This window comes from Dermacentor albipictus, chromosome 2, assembly GCF_038994185.2.
Source record: "Dermacentor albipictus isolate Rhodes 1998 colony chromosome 2, USDA_Dalb.pri_finalv2, whole genome shotgun sequence".
NCBI lineage: Eukaryota > Metazoa > Arthropoda > Arachnida > Ixodida > Ixodidae > Dermacentor > Dermacentor albipictus.
Window position 1 is genome coordinate 91,051,587 of NC_091822.1, and position 13,548 is coordinate 91,065,134.

Below are 13,548 nucleotides of genomic sequence, written 5' to 3' on the forward strand. Positions count from 1 at the left end.
AACCCGACCATGTCCCAAGCGTTCTCATCCATATGTAAGGTCTGAAGTGTCAACCGTTAGGTCAACAGCCGAACGAAGGGATAAATTAGGGAACACAAATTAACGTAAGGAATTATTCTGGAAGACGCTACATCAAGGCACTTAGAAGCCTTAATAATGCATGTATGCAGAAGTTTAATGCCGGATAAGGTACATCGCAAGAGCAGCCCCCCCCCCCCCCCCTTCGGGGAAATATACGAAATAAAGTGCAGCTAGCAGCGTTTTTATCTGTATAACGTATCTCCCTTTTCTTGTTTTGCTCTCTAAAAAACAAAAAATATAATGCCTGAATTGTCATAATATACTGCTATGTATCTTCTCTGCCACATGTGATGTTGAAACGCAACAGGTTTTCTAAAATAAAAAACTTCGACGCCAGGTTGCCTCGGTATAAAACGTGAAGGTGGAATACCTGTATTGCGCAAAAAGAGCACAGTAAAGCTTTTCCATAATAGCTTTTCGTACATGTACTTGCGAATAAGCTCTACCGCCTTACTATTGTAGTATCTTTCTGTGGAAACGTGATGCGCATGCTTTGAACCATTCCAATCAAACAGTTACGTACCGTAGACAAAATATGTAAACTTTGGCGCCGAGAATGGATATTTCAAGTTTCCAGAAACACAATATTCCCCACACTTTTAGCATAGGGATGCTTTTACACTGCTACGTGTGTGTGCAGGCAGAGGCGAAAAATTCGGGCAGGAACTTCCCACTGGAAAATTGTGATATACTGCTTAGAATTATTTGGAATCATTACTGATGAAGCTTATACTCTACTCTTGAAACGAGAGGCTGCCGTATAATACAACGCACGCTATGGCAATCTCTCCAGTAAACTAACTTTTACCACAAATTTTGTGCTTGGGCGGCGAAAGAAGTATTTACTGATCTAAGTATTTACAGGAATCATTACTGATGAAGCCTATACTCTACTCTTGAAACGAGAGGCTGCCGTATAATACAACTCGCGCTATGGCAATCTCTCCAGTAAACTCACTTTTACCACAAATTTTGTGTTTGGTCGGCGAAAGAAGTATTTTACTAACTTTTTTCCTCATAGCTTGCCCATCGATATGCTCACCTACGTTGTAACACGTCCTCTTCAGAAGCTGTGCTGTTGTTGTAGACGCAGTTCTCTCGTTTTTTGGGAGTGAAGGCACTGTCGCTCTACGGAAAAAGTATTATTCGTGTCCAGCTTTGTAATGTCTCGGTCAGAAGAAGAAGAAGATCAAGTCTAAACAGTAAACAGTTTGTCAGTCTCCGATCCTGTATTTTACATTTGGCACAGCCCGATAGGATGTGGATAGAAGTACGAGTTGGTACTACTACAGCGGGACAACCGTACGTCACGTCATATCAAGCCGAAGATGAAGAACAAGTCGAAGTCCAGGAGAGAGCGACGTCACTGAGTGTGTTCCAGTTCATGGCAAGTAAGGCTAAAGTCACCGAAGCGGATCTCATCAGGTGAGGTTTGTGGAAGATCAATATCAAGATGTCCGACTATGAAAAGCACTGCAGACAGTTATTAAGTAGCGAGCCCTTTCGAAACGACAATAGCCAGGACATTGCTGTGCTTATGGAGCCGATGTTGAAAGTGCAGGCGCCACAAATTGCGCAACATGGGCAGTGGCTTGCTGTGTTAACAGAAACTCTACGCGCTAACATTGGTCCCAAAGCTGAATTAGTGAAACCGGACATGTTCTATTGCGTCTCAACCACTTGGATGAAGTTCCTTAATACGCTTGTGAAAAGAACTGCTGGGTGACGTCACACGATAAAGTGCAAAATATCAGGTTGTTTCTTGTACACAATGCCAAACAATGGTATGAGCTCCGCGTTACAGACCATCAGGATAACGCCTGGGATCACTGGAGAGTACGTTTTAAATCAGCTTTTGACCAAAACCCGGTCGAACGATGGGACCAAGCTATATTTTTTAAGCAACGCTCAAGTTCACTAATTCACTATTTCTACGAGAACGGACGGCTGTTACTATTTGCAGATTCTACTTTACCTGAGTCGTTAATTGTACTGTTAGTAATTCAAGCTGTGACAAAATAATGCCAAAGGCAAGGGCAAATAAGTTCGCCCAAGACCAAGACCTACTGGGGAACTTTAAGGCTGTGTGCCATAAAGCCCCTGGGCCCGATACACAGCATAATTGGACACATTTCGGCAGACTTCATCCGGAAAATACCGCGACAGCGATGGCAGCATCCACCAGTTGCCCAGCTTCTGACTATTGTCTTAGCAGCACAGACGTCAAGGAGACAAAATACGAATGAACGTGGGTGCACAGCCCCGCCCGTGTAATCAGAAGGAGGCTGTCGACTTGATTCGAGCAAACGTTTGCCAAACTGCACTGCTTATTAACGGAAAAGAAGTGCTCTAATTGACACAGGAACTACAGTGAGTCTGATAAATCAAACAATGCTGAAGGCAGATGAAATGCAACAAGGTAAAGTGGTAACGGTTAAGAGGTATGATGCATCATCTCGAAGAATACATACCTGGACGAAAGTCAACATATGCTCGAGAGGACTTGACAGTAGAAGCGCTGGCTATGTGTGATGCCGAATTCTCGTTTATGCTGTCAAGACCCGACATGAAGAAGCTAAGAATGAACATTCCTTGGAAAAATGAGGTGAACCTGGACTCTCTGGTTTCAAGTGTCCAGACAGTGACACAGATGAGGACTGCCAAATGCGCTAATAATATATGGGCATTTTTCCTGAACTAATATGCCTCGATACATATCCACCTGCACCTTCTGTACCTGAAGTACCTTCTGAACTTCCTGACACGACTATTGTACGGAAGACATCCTACAGGATTCCTCATGAAAAGAAAACATGGCTCTAACAAGAGCTGCAACAAATGCTGAACGCTGGGATGATAAGGCCATGCACATCCCGTTTCGCATGCATCTCCCATAGCTGTTGCCCTAAAGAAGATGGTTCGCTGCGACTGTGTACTGATTATCGGCAAATCAACACCCAAATAGAGCTGTATCCATTCCCTATGCCTTTGATTGACGACATCATTAATGATACTGGGGGTTACCAATGGTTCTCACGAATCGAGTTGTGCAAAGGTTACTGGCAAGTGCCCCTCCAGAAAAAAAAAACAAGGTACTCGGCACTTATAATGCCATTCCAAATGTATGAATACAAACGTCTTCCATTAGGTTGGAAGTACTTGGGCGCCTGGTTTCAGCTCATGATGAAAGATGTACTCAAAGATTTCATAGGATATTTTTGCAATGTTTATACCGATGACATTTTCATTTACTCTCGTACCGAGGAAGAGCACTTTTGCCACGTCTCACGTACTAGAAGCATTGAGAAAAACAAACTTAAACAAGAAGAAAAGGTAATTCCTTCAGAGAAGTGGGTTGTCCCTTGGCAGAGTCATGGATGGCATCACGAAGGTCACAAGGGAACAGCCCGTTCAACGAATCAAGTAACTCCGTAAGCCCTACGATCTTCACTCACTGAGTGCGTTCTTAGGACTGGCACGACCTTTTAGGGCGTTCATTAAAGACTGCGCCAATATCCATGTGTCTTACAAGTCTCAGTCAAAAGGAAGTTCCATTTGTGTGGAGCGACGAGTGAGCCAATGCATATAAAGAATTGAAACGCGCAGTATCTTCCGAGCCAATCCTGATATTACCCGATTTCACCAAATCCTTCGAGCTCTGCACTGACGCGTCCAATTACGGCACGCCAGCAGTATTATATCAAAGAGATTCAAACCAAGACCGATGCCACCAGTTAAATGTCATTGGCTATCACTCCTAAAGCTTCTCAAAAGCGGAAGTAAATTACATGACCGCGGAAAAGGAGGACGTAGCAGTAGTGCTGGCGTTACGATGCTTCATGATTTATTTGAAGGGCCATCAGTTCAAACTTTTCACGCACAGTCACGCTTTTGTACCTTCTGAGCCTTACATAACCGAAGGTAAGACTTAGCGATAGCTTAGCGGTAAGATTAGCGAAATTCAGCAGTTCATTTTTGATCTCCGTTATATACACCCGCCATCATGGTTGCTCAGTGGCTATGGTGTTGGGCTGCTGAGCACGAGACCGTGGGATCGAATCGCAGCCACGGCGGCCGCATTTCGATGGGGGCGAATTGCGAAAAACACCCCTGGGCTTAGATTTAGGTGCACGTTAAAGAACCCCAGGTGGTCGAAATTCCCGGAGTCCTCCACTACGGCGTGCCTCATAATCAGAAAGTAGTTTTGGCACGTAAAACCCCATAATTTAAATCTCCATTATATACCTGGTTAAAAGCCACCTGACGCAGACGCGTTAGCAAGATTGCACATGCCGCCAATAAACAAGTATCAAGGGGCACACAACACAAATCATCTGACAATACTGTCGTGCATTGTTGCTGCACTTCGTGCGATCAACGTCTCCCACCAGGAACCTACCTGTCCAGTACACCCCAGGAGGGTTATGAAAAGTGTAGGTACTGCGGGAGACGCACACCCGACAACTGACCCAACGTGCCCTGAATGACAGGCGGCGGACGAAGCGGCGCGGCATCACAAGCGTCCTAAACCAGTCACCACCAGACCATACAGCCGGCAAAGCATTTTTCTTTAAAAATTTGATGGTCCTTCCGACACGCAGTCGGTTCACATCACTCTCTTCACCGCACGCAAGTTGCTTCGTGACCGTCACAGGCACACAGCCAGCTGTATCCGACAGCCGAATCCAAACAAAGCACAGCACAAACCGAAGATCAAGTTTCCTGCACCCAATGTCAGCATAAAGCAATAATCGCCCACACAAGTACCACCAGCTTCCAGCAGCCGCGTTTCAAACCAAGACCTTCAATTTTCCTTGTTGCGGACTGAATAAACACCACCGCGACACCAAGGCACACTACCACTACCCAATCGGGATCGAACTGCTGTCACAGATGCTTCCACTGAAACTCCCACTGTTCCGACTGCCCTGCTGACCTCTGCACAGAGTCATTGAATCAGGGGAACTTGAAACCCGAATTCGCTTCATAGTCTAACAGTGGATCATGCCTTAGCCCGCACGATTAGCGAGAAAAGTCACCAGGCAATCAGGTCGACCCTGGCGCCCTCAATAAACTCTTGCAGCCCTCAACCAACTCTCAGCTCGTTTTCACTCTACTGACGAGATAACAATCCCACTTAAGTGGCCAACTGCACCCACCTATAACCCATATAGTGCCAACTAAAAGCGCCAAGCGTTGTACACCAACCCTTTCTCCCCCTATTGCTATATGTCAGTGGAACTACCGTGGTTTGTGCCAGAAGAAACATTTACTGCAGTGCATGAACTTCAGAAATGGGATGCCAGACATAATAGCTCTGCAAAAAACTCGTGGCGCCTTCGCCTTGCGCAGTGACAACCATTTTGTAGCACCCAGTGTAACGCGGACAGAACTTGGTGCTTCAGATTGCTTCACGCCTACTACGACGGTCACCTACAATCCAAGTCGATACATCGCTCATAAATATACCGACTGTTGAGCACGTAGCTGCCCACATGGATATTGGAGTTCATACGCTAGAACTGCTCAGCAGTAGTTCGATTCCAGATTATAAAGGTTTGACCACGTCATATTTTTCTCCTTTTTGCTAACATTCAGCAGCCGACTGTTCTCTAATCGCACTGGGCCAATTCAATAGTTCCCATGCGATGTAGTGAGCTTCACGGGGCACGAGTCTGGCAACTATTTCGACCGCTCGTTGGTCAACCTAAGCACTGTCCGACACTAGAAAGGTACCAGTTGCAACGCAGCTTCACCACTGCTGAGTTTCTCCGCAAAATAAAAGACGCCTTCTATCCGGATTTCCACCCCCACTCACTTGCTCCATCAACTACCCAAATGGATGAAGACGATGGAACCAGCTTCCCCTTCACATTGTCCAAATTCCGCTTTGCGCGTCTACTACTTCGCCGCAACACCTCACATGGCCCTGATGGCATTGCATATGTGATTATTCGGAACCTCCCCGACAATCACCAGGAGCACCTCCTCCGCATCAACAACGCCTGGCAAAGGGAGAACATTACTGTGTCGTGGAAAGAGGCTCTCGTCATCTTTTTGCCAAAAGCAGGTCATTGCTCGCCTTGTGGGGCAGCTCACCGCCCATAACGCGTGTAGTACATGCCCTCTGGACTTGTTCCCGGGACGCTGACTTGAACACGAACAGGTCAGATCGGTAACACTTTTATAACTATATATGACCTACATCTTGAATATTATTCTATTAAACGCACAGGGGTTCCGAAATCCTATTAAAAAGCCAAAATTATCAGCGTGGCCATGCTAAAAACACTGACATTCTATGTTTGCAAGAAAAAAATTTTTTCACCATTCGACATGTACTTGCTTTTAAACACACTTTTGGCCTAGATTGTTTTTGTTCTTTCGCGAGATCACGCTCTTCTGGAAACGGTATTATTATTTTCAACACATCTTTTCTGCAAGATTATCATATATTGTATGACGGGACAGGGCGGATATTGTGCCTCTATGGACCCGCGCAGGCCACAAAGGCCAGTTATTTTTTCGTGAACTGGACGTGCATTTACGGGATGGACGTTATGTGGTGTTTGATGGGGATATTATTTAAGTTTCAGACACGCTAGCAGATGTGCAATGCCCGGACTGGGGTTACCCTGATTGGAATGCACGGGAGTTGCGTCGCCTCGCCAACACTCTTCGTTCCTGGATACACACCGACTTTTTCATGGTTTTTAGAATGTCTGGACATGGCGATACGGCGCATTGTCAAGCAGGTTAGACCGTGCCTATGTGTCAAGCAATTTAGCTCAGTATATCTCATAATCTGATGTGATAACTTTACCTTCATATCCTGTTTATATTTCTGATCACAGACCAGTTATGCTTGAAGTTTGTTTCCCTGCTTGCTCATCAGTAAAACCTTGGCACCTCGGCGTCCGCGTTCTACATTACGCGCGCTCGTGCTCTTGTTTGTCAAGAGTCTCGCGCGCCTCTTTTTCTAGATCTGACACAGACTCATGGGGCGCACTCAAGTTGCAGTGGCGTCTGTATTGTTCAGTTGAAGGACGTCTACTCAGATGACGTATGTTAGAATAACTGGCGGATACTGCCGCGAAGCTCCGCATTGCCCTTCGGGTCGATCGACTGACTCCGCGGATGCGGTCATGGCAGCGTGAGCTACGGAGGCGTTTCCAACGCCTAATGGCAGCATCGTCTTTGGCAGCTGCTGCTTGGCAATGCAATCCTAATCCGTCTACACACCCTTAACTTCTGCGTTTTGAAAGAAGCTCGCTCTTTAGACAGCCGAATACATCCGGTTCTGCGACCGCAAGATCATTTCCTGTTTTGTCACCTCCCGCACGTGATTATTCGCTCTTTGTATCGCATTTGCAAAACATGGCCCGTATGACTATGCAAATCTGATAACGTAAAAAGGCTTAGTGGGCTGCCTCAGCTACCGCTATTGGCGGCGAGGAGTTACGGATTCGCCATCTAGCGGAAGCGCCTCGCTGGCGTAGTATGAGGGATCAGGCGGTGCGCTTCTCATAGGTTTTGCTGTCAGCGCTCACTGAAAACACCACAAGCGAGCTCTCCCGGACATTTCTGTAAGTACTTTCGAAACGAGAGAAGTTTTTTACTGTCTAAATGATAATCTTGGGCAAACTGAAAGCACACAATCGTTTACAGACGCTATCTCTTTACCGAATACGTACAGTGAACGCCACTGCGCGCGGTCGCCGCGATGGAGTCTCCCGAACCGGCTTCTTGCGTGAAAGGTAGGTGAACGCTGAGAGCAAGCTATGTGAAATATGTTCTTATAGTGTTTGTATAACTAAATCGAGCGTAATAGAACGAAGCCTCAATGCAGCGATCGCGACCGGCGCACCCAGCGACCGGCGCATCTGGATGCTTGTCCGCGCACTGTTTCGCTTTCTCCGCGCGCTCGTTTTCGCACCGTGCCATGAGCTTTAGGCCGCAGAATATGAGCATTTGACAGTATACAAGCAACCATTGTTGCGTGGGTGTTATCAGAGCTGTTCAAAAATAACTTCATTGTAGAGACTTCGAGGCCTACGGGGACTGTGATGTGCCGTCGCGAAGATTCAATCTTTTTTTTTCTTCTAAATTCTTTGACCTTTCAATATTATTTCTCGAGTTGCGTCGCACTGTATGTTTATCGGTGTTCTCAGCGGGCAATTTCCCACTGCTCCTTTTTTGTAATCCAGTGCATGTATTAATTCATAACACAAACATGACCATATGCCATGCTTTTTTAAAATGTGCTTCTTACCGCTGCCTTTCGACTCCACTCAACTTGCCAGTATTTATAGCATCGACAAGTTCATAGACCAAACCGTCATGGCATTAGTCGGGCAGCGGACTCGGGCGAGCGTCTCAGCGCGCGTTTTCCGAACATCGCAGGCCCGGCGCCGTAGCAGAAATCTTCCTCGCGTCTGTGCTTGCTGTATACCCGAGTTGTAGCCGATGTTTGCCGGTTTTACGCTTCGCGAGCCAAACTTCACGCAGTTTGTCCTGCGGCTACGTGTGAATAAGGCTGACTGCGGGCTTTGTTGCGTACATCCGGCATTGTGGCACCGAGCAGCAGCCTACCATGTTGCGCGCCTTCAAAGGCAGCCACTACCTGTTGTAGTGCTTTTAAGCGTTGTAAAGGACACACTCGAAGCGGGAAAATTTCGCCACTAAATGAGGACCGCAGCGTACGAGGGAATTGAAACTCTCGTTTTCAGCTCGCTTCGGCGCTCCCGAAGCAGCCGACGCGGCCGCTATGTCCACGTGATCCCTCCTAGCACGTCACGCCGACGGTGGCGCCAGCTTTTCCAGTGGTGGAGCTCGAGGCCAATACGTCAATGACCGTCTTTGTACACGACCGATAGCTGAGGAGGTGAAGGCAGCGTTATCTTCCATGAATCGTGGCTCGGCCCCAGGGCCGGACGGGTTACCCGGTGAGTTTTATCTAATATTCTGAGAAGACAAAGGTGCCACTTTTGTGCCTGGTATCAGCCGCTGCTTTGAGAACTTTGAATTCCCGGCTAGTGTTCACGACGGTCGTATTGTGCTGATACCTAAGCGCGATCCATCATCACTTTGTCCAGAGGAATGGAAGCAAATCACGCTTCTCAAAATTTACTAAAGAACCTTCACGGCTGTTGTAACTCGGAGCTTGGCAAGCCTGATGCCTTACTTAACAGGATATAATCAGGCATGCTCGGTCCCTGGCAGAGAGATACATAGTCTGTGCGTCGTTACGGGTGGTATAATGACGTACCACACGTAATGACCAGGTCAGCACGTGGTCTCTTAGTTTCACTAGATCAAAAAAAGGCACTTGATCGCCTTCAAAATAACTACATTTTAATGTGCTGACCTCGCTTGGCTTTTCGTCAAATTTTGTTGACCTTAATACAACTGCCTATACAAATATCCAAAGTACATTATTTCTTGATGGTCATGAAGGCGTACTATTTCCCGTTACTCGTGGTCTTCGTCAAGGGTGCCCTCTATCACCAATACTCTTTGTGCTCAGCCTTGACTCATTTCTGCGCTCGGTACTGAGATATCTTTGCTAATAAGGTCTCCCGCTGCCTGGTAACGGTGTTGTGAAGGTGACAGCCTTTGCCGATGACATCAAATTGTATCTCAGGAATGAAGATAGCTTATGCATTAGAGTAAGGAAATATTTGAGGTACTGCACTAAATTTTCGAAATGCCGTTATGTGCTCATTACTCTACCACAGACACGCCTAAGTCCCTTTTTCTGTCTTGAAAAGAGCGATTCTATCAGCATATTAGGCCTTGATAACACCTTACGATGGGAAATCAGATTTTGCGTGGCTCTCAATTCCTGAAGATGTAAGGCAAAATATTCAGGATGATCAAGGGTATGATTTGCCTGTATTATAAAAAGGCACTTAGCACAGTCTGTATTTTGCGGTCGCATATGGTACGTTTGTCACGTTGTACAGCCACCATTACGGGTTACTAGATCCTTGCGGTCCCTTCTTGGTTGGCAGTACAGAACTGGTTTGTCGCGCGGCGCGTGAGAAACAACGCTCTCGCGGTGGTTTCGCGTTCCCATCCGTGTCTGTCCGCAGCCAGCTGTTTCCTCTACGATTTCTGCTCCGCCTGTTGCAGCGTCATCAGTGTCCCGCGGGTGAACTCACCTGGTGTTTTCATGGCAAAAAAATTCGTTGCATTTTACCGGGCGTGCACTCAAGACGTGCACCACAAGTGTTAAACGCACCTGCATTTTATTCTACGGCCGAGGCGTTTTTTTCGCTGCGTACAACAGGTATGTCCGGATCTCCGTGGTCCTGATGTAGACGTTCTTAAAAACCGTGTGGTGGATACTATGTCAGCCCCTTTACTGCCTCCTCTAGTTCCCCCAACGCATAGCGCACGCTGCAATAATGGGTCATGGGTTGCAATAACGGCGTCATTTATGCATGTCCACCTATGCGATTTCATGTGGAGTCTAGGGTGGCAAGTGCTCCGAACGTGTGACAGCCTACATCGGCGGTGCATTGTCCCATCGTCGCTGTGTACCGATAGCCCTCTTCAAGAATCCAACAAACATGCGCTGCTGCAATGCGTCGTTGCGAATTTATTTTGCAGAGCCTTGCATGCTGGTTTCTGTAGGATTGGAGTTAAGCGCTTTATTAAAACTGGTCACTGCTCACGTGGCCACTTCGCGCTACCTTTAATTGTTGCAGCAGCTTTTTGTCTATCGCGTAATTGGTGCGTGGCAGTTGCCGCGGGACATGGTCGCCGCGCTCTGTTTGCACTTCTGGAAAGGCTCTATTCTGAGCTGCTGTCGTTTCTGTGAGAGGACTTATTCTTTGGGGAACAGGAGCACCGTCGACAGCGGTCATGCAGTTTCCTGTCGGGGGCTGATGAACGCCTATGGCTTAATTTTTGACCAGCCTGGTTCTTGTACACAGGCCAACAAAGTATTCGTTGAATGTGTATAGAATGTAGGTGACCGTGATTTCTGTGTGTGCGAGCTATCGTATACATGATCATTCTTCATATACACATCTCATAGTATCAATATAAAGTTATGTAACGTGCATCTGGTACATCATCATTGTACATAAGCATTGTGCACGCTCTGCATATTGAATATCATTTTGCATAATGTGAACATTAGTTTGTACGTAACTTCGCGTTTCCGTAGATGTATATGGTTTTATGTTAGTGAGTGAGGACTTGGTCACTTCTTCGAAAACGTGCCGTGTATACAATGCTTCGTACTTTGTATACATTATCGTCCTACTGGAATTGTGCCGTGATTGTGACTTCGTATTCGTATTGTCTCTTGCTGTGATAAATGATTTTTTCTAAACATGCGGATATTTTCGCTAATTGGCAACGCCAACGACACCATTAACAAACTTTCTGCGACATAGGGCCCATAACGCTGTCGCGTTAAGAATGCAAGGGCTCATACTCACGCAAGGCAGCTGCTACAAGCACTCAGCAAAGTAAAACGAACAGTACACACGTTCATTGAAATCACTGAAACAACATAAAGAAAAGCATACGTTTCAATAAAAAAACAAGCTCAATATAACTATCAGAACCATCAATAAAGCACTACATACCGGCCTCACCAATCGTAGTCACAGCTTTGCAACAGCTTCACAGGACATCCACTTTGGCAGGGCCGGAATGGCGAGTCAGTTTTCGTTTTAAAAGCACGAACAAAAAGCACCAATTTGGCTGTTTACTTGCCATGAGCACTGCAGCCTAGTTAAAGTAAAGACTGTGCAAACACCTTTACAGCAGCGATGCGAGGCAGGTAAGCTACTGAATCCAAACGACAAAGCTTGCCTTCACAACGCGATTGTGCCGGTGGGTTTCGTGCCGTCGCGGTGTCTTTCATTCGACCATTTCACTTACACGTAATCCTCTGTCGAGTGTACTACGCAAACTTTAGCAGATTCGCAGAAACGGCATTACAGTAAAAAGCTAGATAACACAAGCGCCGGAGGCGTGCACCAAAATAGCAACGAGAAGAAAAGAAGCGGCACAACAAAATCCAATCCGCAGAACCATTAACAAGCCACCGAATTTCATTCGCAGCCCCCTTATGCTCGCATTTAAATGCATAAAACAACGCAGCCGTGCCACATTTCCACCTAGGTGACATTCTAAGGAACGCTATGGATGCACGCTTAGTGCATGTTGTGTGGGCAGGAGCATTGTCGTGGTGCTCGAGCTAGTCACTTAAGTTTCCCAGATTGGGTCGTTTTGTTTTAACTGCATCACGCAAACTCTTTTCCACCTCAAGGGAAATGGTTGTGGCCTGTCTGATGGTGGGGTGCAAATGTAGGTAGAACAAGCCCTTAGATGTAAAGAGAAGTTGCTAAGATTGAAGAAAATAGGGGGAACAAACGTTGTTCTTTCACATACACCACCGCAAAACAGATGCAGTGTTAAGAGTAGCTGAGAATAAAGCAATGCACTGAACAGACCAAACTTTACATACAGACGCTGCTTGGCAAACTAATCGAAATGATAGTTCATAACGTCCACTTATGGCACTCGTCGATATTAATTCAACGTCGGTCTCAATAAACCTAAATTCCTGTTAATTTTGCTGCCTCCGTCGCGATACACAAGTTTATTCCAAGTAAAATTTTTAAGTATTACCTTACTGTCCGCGGCAAAGTACTGAAGTTTTCTCGGTGCTTTTGTGGGCGGTGCTAGTGATATATCGAAGCGCAAAAAAAAAGCCACTTCTTACCTAATTGTACGAAAAATTTAATGTTGCACTTCTTTTTGTCGCGACCTCCATTGAAGATGTCAATGAACCAACAACAGTTGTGCTGTTTCCTCTCGCGTTTGTAGCAACGTAGCAGCAGTAGAGTTCGCTATACGAGATTTCCGGCAATAAATTGGATCCGAACACTTCATAAACACTGGTTCGTTTTGTAACGGCCTGCATAACCTAGTGCCACAGGTGACTGTGTGCTGAGTTGAATTCTCGACAGAACACTATCGCAACTCCTATGAAATCGACAACACCATAAACATATCCATAGTAAAGCTACGAAGTGTCACATAAAACATGCGATGGCCCACTTTTTCTACGGATACAAACAGCAGGCACGCGTTTTTGTTTCATTGGCGCAATGTAGCGCGCAAGCACGAGTAAAATTTCGCCATCTCGGCGGATGCTAGCTTCCACTGAAGCACTTGTGGAGTACATTCATATTATTGGATTAAGCTTAAGATTACAGGGCAGTGGTTTCTTGCTAAGGAAATTTATTAACGCCCCACTCAATGTAAGGTAGAAGAGCTGATGAGCCAATCGATAGGTCTATAGGGGAATAAGAATTGTACAACATATTGTAATAACTTGGTTCGTTTTTATTGAACAGCCATGCGCCGATGTTTACTACGAACTTCTCTATGAATCGACCTCTCGCGTCGTATCGTGAGTCTCCCTACATCTTGTTGTGA